This window comes from Lactuca virosa, chromosome 2 (genome assembly GCF_052849685.1).
Source record: "Lactuca virosa cultivar CGN04683 chromosome 2, Lactuca_virosa_CGN04683_v6, whole genome shotgun sequence".
NCBI lineage: Eukaryota > Viridiplantae > Streptophyta > Magnoliopsida > Asterales > Asteraceae > Lactuca > Lactuca virosa.
In genome coordinates, this window is record NC_136427.1 from 121,985,709 (window position 1) to 122,000,714 (window position 15,006).

The 15,006-nt window shown below is 32.1% G+C and overlaps 1 long non-coding RNA gene across 10 annotated transcripts; it reads left to right on the plus strand.

The window, feature by feature from the left end:
- The first annotated feature begins 5,889 nt into the window (after positions 1-5,889).
- Positions 5,890-9,921, plus strand: LOC145159426 (uncharacterized). Of its 10 annotated transcripts, none has more exons than XR_013737699.1 (10): positions 5,890-6,459; positions 6,609-6,781; positions 6,938-7,075; positions 7,190-7,324; positions 7,413-7,500; positions 7,685-7,985; positions 8,059-8,112; positions 8,259-8,317; positions 8,388-8,423; positions 8,527-9,921. It is a non-coding gene; the product is annotated as an uncharacterized LOC145159426 (long non-coding RNA). The 10 variants fall into 10 exon arrangements; XR_013737691.1 differs by having other exon boundaries at positions 5,891-6,459; positions 8,059-8,317; positions 8,527-8,658; positions 8,872-9,921; XR_013737692.1 differs by having other exon boundaries at positions 5,891-6,459; positions 8,059-8,317; positions 8,527-8,658; positions 9,066-9,921.
- Positions 9,922-15,006: the final 5,085 nt, after the last annotated feature.

Here is a 15,006-nt window from a genome sequence, read left to right on the forward strand (position 1 = left end):
TCCCATGGAATAAAGATTTCTCGCAGACAGTTTTCAGTGCAACATTAAGCCCTTCCATGGCAATTATAAACAAATAGGGAGAGAGAGGATCCCCTTGGTGGACCCCTTTTGTAATTGAGAATTCTTTCAAGGCGGAACCATTGATTAGAACCGATGACCTTGAAGAAGAGAGGCAACCATTGATCCAGAATCTTCATTTACTACCAAATCCCATTTGATGCATCACCGATTCCAAATAACTCCAACTTATTGAATCGAAGGCCTTTTCAAAGTCCACCGTGAAGAGAAAAGTCTTGTTTTTGCATTTTTTTTGCCCAATTGCAAACCTCATTGATTATCATGGGACCATCAAGGATATTTCGCCCCTCGATGAAGGCGATTGGACTTCATAAATAACCGAGCTAATGACTCTCTTGATCCTTGAAGCCAACATCTTGGCAATAACTTTATACATGCACCTAATGAGGCTAATCGGCCAATACTCGGAGAGAAAAAATTGGTCCTTGACCTTACGAAGAATAGAAATGAATGAAGAGTTGCAACCCCTCGTAATGTCCCTACAACTTTCAAAATGCTTCATATGTCTCATGAAATCATCTTGCATAATGCTGCAAAAATGTTTTATAAACTTGAAAGTGAATCCGTCCAGGCCTGGCTCTTTCTCGCTCCCACAACACCAAACAACCTCTTTAATTTGACTAAGCTTGAAAGGAGATACTAAGAATTACTTATCATAATCACATAACTGCTTGAAGTTGGGATTGGTAAGCAAAGGACGATCATGCCTATTCTCGCGAAATTTAGAAGCGAAAAAACAAGTCTTTTCCTTTTTGATATCTCCAATGTCAGTAGTCCAATTACCATTAACCATAAGGATGTACATATTGTTCCGCCTATTATTTATCTTGATCGAGTGATGGAAATAACTCGAATTTTCATCTCTATCCATAACCCACCTAATCCGAGCCTTCTGTTTTACATCAAGACTTGCAATTTTTTCAATCCAGAACCTTTTATTTATAATCTTTCCAATCATCGATCTCAGCCAAAGCAAGAGACTTGACCTCCACGAAAGCATCAAGAAAATCAATTCTTTTTTTGAGATCAGATAGGTTCTTATTATCCTTTTCCATTTCAACCCGCCTCCAAGCGTTAATCTTATTTTTTACGAATCTCAATTTATCAGAAAGATAATGATCAGCAACACCATCTCCTGAGAAACTACACCTGTCCTGAATAACAATTTTTTCGAAATCATCTCTGAATAACCATGAATTGAAAAATCGGAATGGGGGAGGACCGAAGTCATGAAATTCAGAACGCATGATGATCGGGGAGTGATCGGAGAATTCCCTAGGAAGGGAAATGGAAGAAACCAAAGGAAACAACCCCAAGAAGTTGGGGCAAACAAGAAGGGCATCAGAGAATTCTCTCCCCCCCATTGCAAGGTCAAGAAGCTATGCATCAACAATAAAGTTCTTGAAGCCGGCAACAATATTGGGGGCAGAAAAAGGAAACAAAACGCTCATCCGATCTTCTGATAGCGTTGAAGTCTCCAAATAAGATCCAGTTACCGAGTTTAGAATTTTTGATGTTTATCAAATTGTCCCACAAAATCTTCGTCTCTGATGGGGACTATATGGCATAGACAGTGACGAAAATCGTTTCACCTGTAATACCAAACCAATACCCAATAACAGCCATGAAATAACGAGATTTAATAATCGCAATGTATTTGAAAAGATATTTATCCCAATAACACATAAGGCCGCTAAATCTACCATTTGATTCAACGAAATCAAACCCTACATTGTCAAAACACCACCAATTATTTGTACTGAAAGGAAGAGAAGTCAAACTAGTCTCATGAATCCCGCATAAGGAAATATTAAATTCCTTTTTCAATCTACGGAGCCACTCGAGCTTGTGCGAGCCACCCATACCCTAAATATTAAGAGAGAGAACGTTCATGAAGAGACCAATTTTGCACCTCCACCATTAACAACCTCCAAGAGAGCTAGGTTTTCTTTATCAATTTGGAATCCGACTTTTTTGCCTACAGTAACAGTACGCACTAAGTTAATAGAGGACACAAATAAAGATTGAGATTGAGAAGGAGAACCTGGTTTTCGCAAATTGCATCTAGAAGAATGAGAAGGGGAGGATCTGTGATTGAGATCGATGGAAGGGGATAACCTGTTTGTGACCGGAGCGGGAGAGAAAAACCCCATCCCAGAATTCACTCTTTTTTTCTTAATTTTGGATTTCCTTCTCTTAACAACGGAATCACCTGGTTCAAAATCAGGACTGCTAGCGGATCCTTTTGATCCAGATCCGGAATTAGGCCAACAGGATAGGGTCCAACTGAGGATTCTCCATGTGCCAATGGTGAGGCCAAATCTTCCCCCTCCCCAAGATCCGGCTCCAAGACTCCGGATGGAATGCCCCTATCATCATTAAAGTACTCATGGCAATTAGAACCATACGTAACACCTTTGACACATGCTTCAAGAATACTAGGAGACTTTTCAACTTTCAGTTCTTTGGAAAGGTGACCGTTACCGCCATCGCCAAGAAATACATCAACATTGACCGGAATGCCGAAATCATCATCCCTATTGCCGATTTAACCATCCTATAAATCCAATCCATCTTGGTGTCAGGTATCTAAAAAATCCTCCTCGTCGTCGTCATGTCCGTCTACATCTGAATCTGGTTCAGTCACGAAAGCCTTGAACGAAATCCAGTCGTCGTCAAATTCAAAAACGCCAACCTTGTACGACGAACCATCAATCGAGACATCCAGTTATTCATTAATTATATTCCTCCTAGCAGTGAGAATACACAGCCTCCTATGAGAGATGTCCTTGCAACTCTAGAACGAAAAGGAGTTCACCAAAACCTTTCCATAGTTTCCAGCAATGGACGCGAAGTTGGATTCGTCCCAAGTTACGAGGGGGGAGCTCTATAATTTTCAACCAAGTAATTCTTTCAAACCTATAACTCATTTCCCAAACGTGTCAACCCACCAGAACCATCTTAACCAAATGCTTTTGTTGGCTTTGAAAATCGAAGCAGTCTTCTCAGAAAGAAACTTGATCAAGATTTTTATACCTCCAATAAATTTAACTTCTACGACGTCGTACCCTTCGAGAGAAATTAAGGATGGAAACTCGCAAAGAGTATTGTAGCACTTGGCTTCACCCACCAATGAATCTTTTCCGACCCAATCTTTCAAATCCTGAATACATGGTTATGAGATCATTGGTGAAAGGCGCGGACCGTAGCAGCCGCCACCCCTATTGCAACATCGGCGAACGACCTAGAGTCCCTAGGGTCATAGGAGAACGGTTTAGTAGTGGGGGCCTTAGGAAAGGAGGAGTCTCGATGTTTGACATACCTAGGATGCTTGGCAAGATTCGCAGACAATAAACTCCCTCTACAATTAATCTTTGAAAGCCTATCCTCAATCTCGTTAGGACTCTCCACCTTTGCAAATTTGATAAAGGAGAAGAAAGAACCAGCAATATCCTTCCTTCCTGCAACATAAATGTCGGCAAGGCAGCCATTCGTGTCGCAAAGCTTCCAAAGTTGCCATGGGAGAAAGAAGTAAGGGAGAAACATCGACCCTGCCATGGGAGAACGCCTTTGCGCCTTTTCAAATTACCTCTCTCCACTCACTTGCCATAGATTTTACTAATATACTCATTAAATATTTTAAACTTTATACTGATCAAAATATATAGACTTCAAATTTAATATTTTTATTATTCTACTAATATACTCATTAAATATTTTGAACTTTATGACCCATAAATTTCTAAATTTAAATTCAAATCAACTTTTCTTTAAAAATCATACCTTCTAATATAATATAACTATTTTTTAATTCTCGATCTATATTTCTTTTGATGATACGTAACAAAAAAAATATTATAAATTAGAAAAAAAAAGTATTACATTGATTCAAAAATGATTGTTACTTAGATATATCTAAAAATCTTATAATTTAAATTTGATTCAAAAAAATTTAGTTTTTTTTTCAACGTTTTAAGCAATCTTTAAAGTTTCTTATGTGCTTTTTTACTTGTTTAATTTTTTTTAAACTAATGGTCGATTCGAGTTTAGGAAGTTTAATGATCATGAAATTTTGAATAATAAAAAATTATTTGTCATAATATTTTTAGATCATATCATTTTGGATCATAATATCTTGGATCATAACATTTCGAATCATAGTAATTGGATCATATGATTTTGGATTATAATATATTTTGGATCATTATATTTTTCTTAAATCATGTAATTTTGAATTATAAAAGATATGATGATTAGTGATAATAAAATATTTGAATCAAAATATTTTTAGATCATAAAAAATTGAAGATCATAAACATATTGAATCATAATTTTTTTGAATCACAAATATTTCGGATCATCTTATTTTGGATCATTTTATGTTCAATATTTTTTTATTGAATCATAAAGTTTTGAATCATATCATTTTGAATAATAGTATTTTGGATCTTATTATTTTTTATAATATGATTTTTAATCATAATATATAAAATTAAAAAAAAGCTTTTGTTCAATGAAATATTTTGATTATTGTATCTTTTGAATCATTTAATTTTGAATAATAAAGAAATATATAATAATGAAGGATCATAAAACATTTTACTCAAAATAATTTTAGATAATAACAAATTAAGAATCATAAACATATAGAATAATATTTTTTTAATCATAAATATTTTCAATCATCTCATTTTGGATCATATTATATTCAACTGTTTTATTAAAAAAAACTTGTAATATTTTAAAATAAAGTTTGTTATCTAAACAACCTTATTTATTTAAAATTTCTCTTCAAAAAGTTCATAATTTATGATATATAATAAATCTTTAAATGAATTTTTCATTTGTAGAAACGAAAAGTTTTATGTCTTATTTTCTATAAAAAGTTAGAATCATTTAAACAAAATATTCGTATACTTAACAATAATATTTTTGAAAAATTTCTTTTACAAATTCAGTAAATAGTCTTACGAAGAACTCTACCAGTTGCTTTTTTGAATTTGGATAAGAAAAATCGTTATATTTAATAAAAACTAATATATCATAAAATTAAAATATAAACAATTCAAAAAATATATTTTTAGAAAATTCTTTTTATAAAGTCACCAATGTACTGAGTAAAAATATTTTTTTAACTTTTAGATATTTTTTTTGTAGATATTTTATAGAAAAGAAAATTTTAAAAATTAAAAAAGTTTGGATCGTAACAGAATTTGGTTTATAATACATCATGATCGAAAATTCAAAGTTTAATTTTTATTGTTTGTAGTGAATTTTTTGTCGGAGTTTTTTTAAATTTTTAATAAAAAAAGAATAAAGGTTTTACAAAATTAAATTTGAAGGGAGAAAAACCAACAACATAACAGGTGGCTAGGAGGAGTTGACCAGCACATATTGAATGTCGGTTGAGTTTACTGTGTGTACAGTTCCTTTTCAGCTTCTCAAAACTACTCTTAATATAACTATCCTTCGTAGGAATTCTTATATATATATTAAAGATGACCATCTTTATGAATATGAATAATATATAACTATCATTCGTAGGAATTCTTATATATATATATATATATATATATATATATATATATATATATATATATATATATATTTTAAAGATGACCATCTTTATGAATAGTGAAGTTGTGTGTTTTTTGTCGAGAGTGGCCCTTGGGTGTTATTTGTTCTTTAAGTGGATGTTATTTGTTCTTTAATTGTATTTTGGGTGTTAGTTGTTCTTTCTGTTAAATTAAACCCACGTGTTCCCCTTGTGTTATCCGCAGTCTTATGTTTATCTCCATCCTAGATAGATAGTTTTGCTTTGAACCGCCCCCACCTCATCCGATATGGTATAACCCACCGAGATCCTTCCTCATTCCACTATCCTAGAAACCCACCGCCTCATAACCCTCTGTGAGTGTTTCCTCTTCTACCACCTCCTTCCTCCGCTCAAGAAATCTCCATTTAACGGCTTTTGCCGCTCCCGAGCATCGTCGTCTGAGGTTTTCCTCTTCTTACACCTGATCGGAAATCGCACCTCCGCTTCTTCTGTCTTCCTCACTACCCGGAACTCTTAGGCGGTAGCCAATCGTCAACCGTCGGTAGCCGACCGGTACCACCGCCTTCATCTGTGTCACTGTTTCTCTCTTTTTGACATCCAACGTTTCTCTATCGTCAAGTTCACGGAAAAACGATTGAATCTAGGGTTTTGTGATTATCGGTTCTTTATATGGATTTCTTCGTCTCTTCCGTCATGTCGTTACTTCAGATGCTCTCACCCCCTCCGCTTACCCTTTCTTCTACATTTGCATGTTGTTCTACCGGGAAAATAGAGACGACACCAGTCCGTTCCTCCTATTCAACTCCTGCCAACCATTCCTCCAGGTACAATTTAGAATGAGGTTTACAAAATTCCCGAACCTTTCTTCGACTTTATCTGTTTTACCCTTTCGTTGCTTCTCTTACTTTCCAGATTTGTTTTCAGCTTCTTTATAAGTTTTTGTAATTGATTGGTTATGTTTTTAAATTTTCAGTAAATTGCTTACACTTTTAATGGTTGGTTCCATGTGATGTTCATGTGGCTCTTTCGACTTCAATCGGTAGTAAATGGTGATTGTGGATTAATTGAGTTTGAAATATGGTTATTGAGTTTTGGATAAATAAAGACAACGATGGGACCATTTGTTTGTGCAAAGTCCAATTTAGGGTAATGTTATCAACAACCAATTTAGTTTTTTTTTTTTTTGTTTCTTAAATTCTTTTTATTGATTTTGATTGTTATGTTTTAAGGGTTTTTGCTATGACCTTGACTTTGATGCACGAACAATTCAACTCTTTTTTAACAAACAAGTCCTTAATGCAGCGTATGTCGTGTAATTTCCGTAACTGAAGATGTGTCGTACAGAATCCAATTGCTTCAAGGCAACTTTTAAAGGCACAATAAGCTATTAAATTGATCTCCTACACTAATTGAATCAACGCCTTGATAAATGGCAGCAGAGTAAAACCATATTTCTGTTTAACTTTTGTTTGTAAATCTATTTTCTTTATATTTAAAAAATATTTTTATAACTTTTGTTTTTCCATCTAGGTGACATTTTTTTATTGTTTGCAGTGATTTTTCTTGACATATGAACATTCATGGAAGTGAGGCTTATGGATAGTTGAGGAATAGAAAGCAAAGATCAATACCATGTTATTTTTTGGAAAGAAATGATGTTTCGGATCTTTCCTGTGGCATATTCATTTGGTAAGTTTATTTTTTTTGTGATCTACTAATATTGCAAGTATTGCAATTTTAAATGGTTAGTTGCTTCAACGTAACTGCCCTTTGGCAGAAAGATGCGGCCTGATATCGGTCTTTGATGTTGTTTATTTCTCATTGAATAAAGGTGGAAATGATAATGATGTATCATCTGCATCAAGGTATGATTCCTTTTATGCATCTTCAACCTATATTTTTGTATGATGTATTTTTGTTATACTCTTTAAGTTTATAATTCAGTCTTTTGTGATTGGGCACCCATTTCTCTACAAATGATACATATATACATGAGTAATTAGATTTTATATGTATGACTAATTAAATTGAGTATGCGTCATGTCACAGGGGGCAGTTTGAAGCCATTGGAATTTGAGGATTCAGAATTATGACAAAGGATGATGAGACTGAACGTAAAGTAACTGCTTCACGAACATATGCAGCTTCTAAGGGACAATATCACTGTTTGGACATATGATATTACAGAGGAAGGAGGTTAGTTTCTTTTATGTGTTTTTTGTTCTTTTAGTAACTTACAAGGGCCACCGGTCGATTGGGGATGAACAATGGTGGCAGGATGAGAAAAAGTCTCTATTGAATGAAATTATGCCTCTGAATCTTGAAATTGATGAGTTGTAACGTGTAAGAGGTAACAATTCTACTCCATCTTTATCATATGGAGTACAATATTGACCTTTTTTTTTACTTTTCTAATTTCCCAGGCCTCACTCGAATTACATCCTTCAAAATGTTTATGGCGGCTTTTCAGCAAATCTGTATGGGGATCAAATTTGATCTAATTTTTTGTTTTTTTTTCATTAATTTGATTTAATTGAAAAAATGTTTATCATGTAAACAACAAATTTACTTTTTTGTCCCGTGCTTGCCCCTATATAATATGTTTGTTTGGTGATACTGGTAGTAACAGAACAATGTTTGAATATAGCAATGTTGCAGTTAACACAACTATCCAATCTTAAGGTAACTATGAATCTACTATCACAACAAAACAATAAATGGTAAAATGTGATTTTTTTTATGGATGTTGCAGGTGTGAATCTTTTTCAACATAGCCACATCCAAATAGGTTGGTTACCCAGTTTTTTAGTATGACATTGTTATCTCATTATCTTTTGTTTATATTATATCTAATACCGTTACTTACATCTATTGGAACTTGGATATTACAGTTGCTTTTAAGTGTAGCAATCAAGAACAAAAATCTAATCTGGGATGGAAATCCTCAAAGGCTGGAAAAAAAAGAGTATTCTTTAACAGAAGGTCTTATAAAGCTACTCAAAAATTACAGAAGAAATCATGAGGTAGACATTTTGACGTTTTTATAGCCTTTCATGTGGTGTTATCTTATAAAACTAGATTATAACCCGCGTTAAACGCGGGGGAACGTATTAAAAAAATTACCAAAACATTTATATATATTGCATAATAATTATAAAGGAAAGTTTATAGCTATTGTTATTATTGAAAGGTGAAGAAGAAACACTGAAATCGATAAATAACTATAAACGCTGCAGGACCTCTTTGTAGACAACGTTTTTTGTTTTATTAGTTGAACGACCTTCCTCGTCACATATGAGTACCTTCAAACCTTTTTTGCTTGTTACACGAGAAACAACTACATATAACTGATCATGGGTGAAGACAGGTCTACGTAAGTATAATCCAACATTTGATAATGACTGTTGTTGACTTTTGTTAATGGTCACAGCGAAACAAACTGCTATTGGGAATTGCCTATGTTGAAAACGAAATGGAATTTTTTATCGGATGGGGTCAACTTCATGCGAGGTATATAAGTAGTCTCGTTGAAAAATCTTCCAGATATGATTCGTGCTTCAATGATGTGTCTTCCAAGCCTTACGATTTGTAATCTAGTACCATTGCATAGTCCTCTGGTTTGGTCGATATTACGAAGCAACATGACCGGAACACCTTTTTTTAGTATAAGTTTATGGTTGGGAATTCCGGAGGCCTTAAAAGCGTTCAACACATCCGAAGAGTATACTGATTCCTCAAAAGAATCTTCTGTCTCGGTCTCACATAAGGAATCTGAACTCAGATATGTTTTCCCTTCATCTTTCATCAATCAATTCTAACATGTAGTCGTTGATAGCATCAACTTCTTCATTAGTAGGGACCAAAATAGCTTTATCTTGAAAATATGATGGATCATCAAGATGGTTATGAAAAGATGAATAAATGCAAGATACAATTGAATGAATATGGTCACCCGTACCCGTAGAGGGAAAGATCATATCTTCTGGAAATTCAACTTCAACTTCAACTTCACCATCATTAGGACCACCGATAGTACCTTCACCAATTTTAAGAATCCAATCAGCAAATGATTTTGTCTCTTCGAAATTATTGTTTGGACAACCGAACTGAAGCCTCATGTTTACAGTCAAACGTAAAATTGTACATTCACGCCATAATGAATGTTGGTATTCATATATGTTGTATATTGTAAAATGTAAGATGAAGTACATAAAGTTGAAGAGAAGAGTAAAATGTATATTATAACATACCATAAAAATGATTATACAAAGAATGGAATTACAGGATATTGGTGAAGAAAATAACGAATTAAAGTTGGTTAACAAATATAGATAGTTTACAATTTTTTTTTCAAGTATGAATTATGGACGACTTGCATTATTTTTGTATTTTTGGTTTATAATGAACTTTTATACATTTGTTTTCTGTTAGTTTTTTATATGCGTTTTGTTGACACAAATCTATTTAAATGAACACAATTACACTTTTGAATGTAAATAAAATAAACCTAATTAAAAACTATAGATCACGGAAAAATAAGTATAAACAATGAAATGCGTACATTTGTGACTTTGATTAACCAAGCTAACAATTGTTTACTGCTATAGAAGACTGTAGAAAGGAAGAAGTATGGATTTAGTATCGTGAATATCAATATAAACGAAGAGGTAAAAACATAGATAAAACACAATAAAAACCCACTTTTTGCAGGAGCGTGGAAGGAAAAATAAAAATGGGTTTTGGCGGAATATGTCATATATATGTATTGAATCCAAGTTGGTTTTGGAGGGATAAGATAAAAGTCATTTTTATCTTATCTCTTAAATGTTGAATTTCAAAATGTAGTTAGGATAGATAATGTATAACATTTTAGGATTATTTTTTAAAATTTAAAATTAGGATAATGTTGATGGTTAGTTTGGAAAAAAGGATAATTTTTATAACAGCCTAAGAATATATTATTTACCAAATCGGCTCCATGACTTTATATTTAATACCAAACAGCCCCTACTACATATTGTTTATTATGTAAGCATTTTACTTTGAAAAGTGTACAAATTAAGACATCGTTTTTTCATTTTCTTATTAAAGACACATTTCATTTGGAAAAGTCATATACTTTCTTCAATTATTTGTTTGTCATTGCAGGTATGCTATTTTTGTTTTTTATAGAATTGCATGTCAACATAGTTTGTTACGAACAATAAAAAAATTATTGTTATAAAATCTTGTTTGTGGAATAACAAACTCGGTGGCTTAAGCCAAAGATTAAGGAGATTACTTTTAAACTTAAAACAAATTGACAATAATAGACTTGGTCAACATAGTTTGTTATTTAAACTTAAAACAAATTGACAATAATAGAATTGGTCAATATAGTTTGTAACATAAGTTGAGGCGAAAATATATCAAAAGATGTAAAAGTTAAAATTCATAAAACGAATTCAACATAATTATGAACTTGTCTCAAATAACACAACTACTATCGTGTTATAATTAAATGAAAACAAACATAATCTTCAAAATGAAAACAACGTACTTGTCAAAGAAATCCTTAAACAAATAATAAAAGCTCAAAGAAAAATCGTCAATGATAAATGTCAAATAATCATAACTGCTAAATTTATTCGAGTTTTTCCATTTTTGGAATCTTAAGGGTATGAGGAGCAACGCCATCTTTTGAGGAAGACCATTCAAACGATTCAGTGGTGGTAACAATCTCAATAGGGCGTTTCAGTGAAGTAGTTGTCGGTGTCACCACATCAAGATCAACAACATTAATATTGTCACCTTCAACAGAAACACTCTTTTCCTGTATCAAATTAATAAAACAATGTTAATTAACAACATTAATATTGTCACCGCATCAAGAATAAATGTTTATTAACAATGTTAAAATGCTAAATTATATGAATTTAATTTTACCTTAATAGACTTGTTGATAGGAGTACCATCAGAATGAATACTGTTTTCTTCGTATGCAGGTGAATGTTTGAAAACTGCACCAACTACAAATTCATCATTAGTCATCTTATGAACGGTGTAGGCATGATAATTGTTCTCGAGATTAAACTTTGAAATCTGAACTTTTAAAAACAAACTTCCTATTAAGCATCGTATTGAACTCATCGGGGATCTTTTGGCGTCCTTGATCCTAAAGAATATTATAATAAAACATGTGAGTAGTTAATAGATCCCGATTAAAATACAATGCAATAACAATATACAGTTAACTTGTCGTGTGTACAAATTAATAGAATAGTATAATATAACGCTACCTTTGATATGTTTTCCATCAACCAATGATTACCTCGGTGAATAAGATCTTTAACATGACGGTCAAACAATACAAAAGAAGCAGACCCAGTTTCATCTTGAACACGTATTACGACCCTTACCCTAAATATTATTGTATGACACGTTAATGGACAATGAAATAAAAATTGAAACATTGTAATAAAGATTCATGAGATAAGAAGTTTACAAATGTAAAATTATGAACTTACTTGCCGAATACATCAAAAACTCCTCCGCAACCATTACAATTAAATGGTTCACCATCACTATCATCACCATTTTTAGTTACCTTTTTTGAACAGTGACGACAATAAAAAGAATACCATCATTCCTCCAAATCGAAACCGATTATCGTAGCAATGATAGACAAACCAATTTCCTCATTGGTATATATATATATATATATATATATATATATATATACACACACACACACACATTAAAAAAAGTGTTATATATAATGGAAAAATATGAATAATATTAAGTATACCTCATTGTAATCTGGAATATCATCAATGTTTTTTATTTGAAAACGGAGGTAGTAATCTTCTGGCTTGGCCACAACAGTTTCTGTGTTAAGTTGTGTAGTATTAATGGAAGACTCAACATTCAAATCGATATCAACAATGCTACATATAAGAAGGAAAAATGAAGAAGATCAACAATAATAATAATTATTAATTAAGAATATGCAAAAATAAAACAGTAAATAATTATATCATAGTCATCAAATACATGCGCCTTTTTAAATTCTGAAATATGATGCATATCATCATTAATATGCAATCTCGACCCAAATAAACAGTTACCGACTTATGGTTGACTTATAAATAGCAATTGAAGTAATAGATTATTTCATAATATAAATAAAATATTAATTTAATGAGCATAGACATCTAAAAATAATTATTCTTACCACCCCAGGTCTTGAGCTTTGCCATACGTAGGAGGATGATCACAGGAGCATTTTCATTTTGATGTTCAGATATGTAGCTATTCAACTTCAATGCAAAACCATCCCACAAAGCAACTTACATTTTCCTACCACTATAAGTGATTGTTTGGGTTATATGAATAAAATATTAAACATGATAAATTAATGAAAAATAAAGAAAAGTACATCAGATCTTGTGCAACAATACTCATTAGCCTTGTTTCCCTTGCATTCTCCTTAATCACTCTCATGGGTTCAGTAGATACAACTTGACCAATAAAATCTACAAAAAGTAAATTTGAATCAATTATTATAATATAAATTGGTTAAAAAAATATATAATATAATAAATGCAAAACTGTTAAGGGAAAAAAACTCACCAAATGCAACACGAGTGTCAAAATGTCTGGCTGTCAGATCATGAAAACTCACAAAATTAAAAGGATCGATCTTATCAACAAAAGGAGTTGATACACAAATTGTGGTTGTTTTGTAGAAATTTATCTTATGCTTGTGAGCAACCAACATCTAATCTCCTTTGTTTCTAGTCATACCAAAGTTAGTGATTTGCCTTACAGCTCCTTCTTCCAGGAGGGCTTGAAATGCATTTATGAGATTTTTTTTTGATAGTTGCATGTATTCTAGAGCCCTGTAGGTGATAAAGAATATTATTATATGAAACAAAAATAAAACATAACTTTTTTTTCATATTATTTTAATCTTACCTCATGGTCCATTAAAATCATGTCCAAGGTGCTGACCATGTTTGGGTTGTTTTTTATGTCTGTTTCCAAATCATGACAACTTGAACACGAATATTCCATGATTCTTTGTAGGCATCTATGTCAACCAGCTTATCAATGACGATTTCACTGTCACTGTTATGTGCCATTTCGCTTGTGCTATGAGAAATATAAAAGTATTAGAGATAATTATGAGATATAGTGAAAAAAGTAATTCAAAGATTCACAAGGTTTTTGTTTAATGTAAATATGATGTTGTTCAATTAACATAGACATTCTTGGTTAGCATACTTAACCATGAAAAAAACAAAAATAAACATTAATTGTATTTTGCAAAATAATAGTTGGTTGCAATTATGGATTAATGGAAGTAGGATGGTATCAAATCAAAACATACATAGTATGTTGATATATTTCACAGAAAACAACAAAGCAAAAAAAATGAGTATGAACACTTATCATATAGAAGGCTGTAGAAAGGAAGAAGTATTGATAAACAATGAAATGCGTACCTTTTTGTCTTTGATTAACTAAGCTAACAATTGTTTACTGCTATAGAAAGCTATAGAAAACAAGAAATATTGATTTAGTATCGTGAATATCAATATAAACGAAGAGGTAAAAACATAGATAAAACACAATAAAAACCCACCTTTTGCAGGAGCGTGGAAGGAAAAATAAAAATGGGTTTTGGCGGAATATGTCATATATATGTATTGAATCCAAGTTGGTTTTGGAGGGATAAGATAAAAGTCATTTTTATCTTATCCCTTAAATGTTGAATTTCAAAATATAGTTAGGATAGATAATGTAGAACATTTTAGGATTATTTTTTAAAATTTAAAATTAGGATAATGTTGATGGTTAGTTAAGTTCCCATCTTTGGTGGCTGATTTTCGATTTGAATATGGGAAGTAGTTATGATAGACGGAAATAAATAGTGAATTGTTTTGTTAGAATGACATCACTAGAAATATTAAGAACGATCTAAGGGTTGAAATCAATCAAAGAAATCCAATGAATGGTTCCAATTGTTGAAGGTGACATCATCAAGTTTCTGTTTTAATATATATAAAGATTTTTACCGATTGCATACACATTGATGCAGATTAAAAAATTGATAATTGTGGGTGTAATTAGCCTACCTAACGTTGGCAAAATCAGCCTAATTAATAGTTTGAAAATATGTTATCATGCCAATGTTGAGGCTATCCATATTTTGAATCAAAAACTTTGATTTGGTCCCATCTGGACATAAAGATTTAATCAGAATAGCCACCAACAAATCCTTTTCGTTTGTTGTTATTGATGAAAATGATGATTCTGGTTTGTGAATTTGCATATCTGTTGATTTTATTTAGTTGTTATTTCCATCACCTTTTTTTTTTCCAAATTAA